Below are 3,110 nucleotides of genomic sequence, written 5' to 3' on the forward strand. Positions count from 1 at the left end.
GATGTGGGAGTCCACTGTGTGTGTTGTGATTACCATTAATGAATAAAGAAACTACTTTGGACCTATAGCAAGGCAGAACTTCAGTAGGCAGGGAAAGCTAGACTGAATGCTGGGAAGAAGAAGGGAAGAAAGACACCACGGAGCTGCAAACCAGAGACAGATAGGCTGAAACTTTAGCTGGTAATCCACAGCTCATGGCGATACACAGATTACTAGAAATGGGTTAAATGAAGATTTGTCAGTCAAGAAGAAGTTAGAGCTAATGGTCCAAGCAGTGATTTAATTAATATGGTTTCTGTGTGGTTATTTCAGTGCTGGGCAGCCAGGATGAACAAGCATCCTCTCCTCCAACAGAAGAGCACATGCAGATTGCTCACATAGGGCAGATGTACATTCTCTCCAAGATCTATTGCTTAAGGATTGTGGAGGTTTATTTGGAGAAAAAAAAAACAGTTTTGGAAGTTGACTTAAATTTGTTGAATGTGAATATTGTTGTGAATTGCTCATCATAAATTTTAACACTTCATGAGAATCATTGACTTAAAAGGACTTGTAATTTATTCCCAAAGGAAACTCTGCAACACAGAGACAGAGTATCCTACATCAGAATAATGCACAATGAAATGACACAACCACCAGGAACACTTGCAGCAAATAAACCTGATCAGGCAGACACAGACAATTAAAGGCATTATGTTTACTTTTCTGTTGTTGTGAAAGGACAGTGTGACCAAGGTAATTTATAAAAGAAAGTTTGTTGGACACTTACAGTTTCAAAGGGCGAGTCCATGACCATCAAAGCAAAGTCAAGTGAGCACAACGCTGAAACAGTAGCTGAGAACTTACATCTGATTCACAAGTACATGGCAGAGAGAGTTGACTGGCATTAGTCTGGATTTTTAAAGGCACAAAGTCCATCCCTCCCAGTGACACACCTCCTCTTACGTGGCCACACCTTCTAATCCTTTCAGCTTGGGATGAAATATTCGAATATACAAGCTTATGGGGTCATTTCCATTCAAAGCATCACCCAGAGAAATAAAATATTTTTGATATTATTTCAACGTGATGGTTTATCAAATTTTACTACTTTTGGTATGGTTTCCATTTTCTCTAGTAAAATTTAATGTTTCTGAACCTGATCCCTTCTCTCTAGACTTGTAGATGATCTACTAAACGTTTTAATAAAATTTACTTATTTATTTATTTATTTATTTATTTTCTCTTATTTTTTATTTATTTATCTATACTCTGAGGCCATAGAATTTATTATGGCAGCATTTCACCAGACATTTTCTTATTGTAAATTGCTATAAATTGTTGAATAATCCCTTTAAGAGTGTACCTCTTAAGCATTTTTTGAATACTGTTCTTTTCATTTAAAAGACAGCTGTTGTCTTAGTTATTTTTCTATTACTGACCAAAGCAACTTAAGGGAGAAAAGGTTTGTTCTTGGCTCACAGTACAAGGTTTATTACATGATGATAGTAACGTCTGACAGGCTGGAGCTAGCTACTGTAACCCCACAGTCAGGATCAGGAGAAGAGGAAGGTTTATGCCAGATACTTTTCTTCATTTTTTACAATTCAGGATCCCCATTCATGCTACCATCCAACTCCTACTTGTTCCCAATGAAGAGAGCAATTTTATCATTATTAGCCTGATCAAGTCCATCTTACATAGTATCGCAGAAACAGACATTAATCTACATAATCCCTCACAGGTATGCCTGACATCTTCTCTCTGGGTTGATTCTAGAATCTTTCAAGTGGATAATAAGTATTAACTATCAACACTACAACTTGTATCCTTTAATGAAATTAACAGTCTATTCATTCAAACTAAAAATATTATAGTTAGCCAACCTAACCCAATTTTCAGAAAATGTATGTGTCCCTCTTTCCATGTCCACTTTCTAATGAACTATACCAATATTTTGAAAACAGAAGAAAAGGCTAAATAAATATCTATAGAATAAATACAAAAATAAATTGAGGGATAGAGTACAAAGATATTTTCCAAATGAAAAAAAAAGTTGAATAGGTGAAAGACAATTGATAGACTATGTTGTTTAGGAACTGAACTTATGCAGAGACCCTTTACTGTATCTGTTGACCACAAGTGAACATAATCTATCTGCAGAGATAGTTAATACATTAGAGCCATCAATAATCTGTTCAAAATCTCATTTCCAAATGCAGTTGTTTGCCACATTTTCTTACCACAAATCAGACTCTCAGTTCAAAATGCTGGACCTACACAAATGCATAGAGCTCAAAATGAGTTAATGAAGCATAGATTTACTAAATACTCTAAAACTTAGAACAACTGTTACTATAGTATAAAGTCTGATAAATGCAGTTAGTGGGTTAGTGAGGATAGTTGCTCATACAGTATCCCCGAGTTTATCAAAACTGATTAGTAAATTAGAGCTTGATGTGTCTAGGTTGTTAATATTAAAAAGACACCTGAGCAAGTTCTCCACATATTAATTTCTCAGAGGACACAAAACACAACTTGGAAATACCAGCAGGAGAGCAGAAATAGCTTCAAACGTAGGTTGATTCTAATTCTGCCTGCACAATATTTTTGCCAGGAGGAAAATTATTTTCCATGAAACACACTTTCAAATTCATGTAAAACAATTTTAAAAACCTGCTAAAAGTTTCTACAAAAGACAATATCTATCAATATTTCTGTCTTTCTATATACTTACATCTATCATCTATCTATCTATCTATCTATCTATCTATCTATCTATCATCTATCTATCTATCTATCTATCTACCCAACTCTCATCTATCTATCTTTATCATTCCCTCCACTTCTAGTTCTTCTCTCTCTCTCTTTCACACACACCCACACTATAACTGTATAACAACACATCCCATTTGTAGCCTTCTATTTTTTATGTTGTGTAACATAAAACTAATTTTGATGAAACATGTAACAATGGGCTTACATTTTTCCCCTTGACAATAGTTTCACATGTGCAGGGTTAAGCCAGCCCCTTTAGAGGGTGGGTTTGCCTCAGGAGAATGCATACCGATAAATGGGCGCACGGGAAGCTGCTCCTCCTTTTTTCTTTCCTACCTCTTGTGCTACGTGGG

This window comes from Microtus oregoni, unplaced genomic scaffold, assembly GCF_018167655.1.
Source record: "Microtus oregoni isolate MIOR12 unplaced genomic scaffold, Mior012 000002F_ref0000024, whole genome shotgun sequence".
NCBI classification, from domain to species: domain Eukaryota; kingdom Metazoa; phylum Chordata; class Mammalia; order Rodentia; family Cricetidae; genus Microtus; species Microtus oregoni.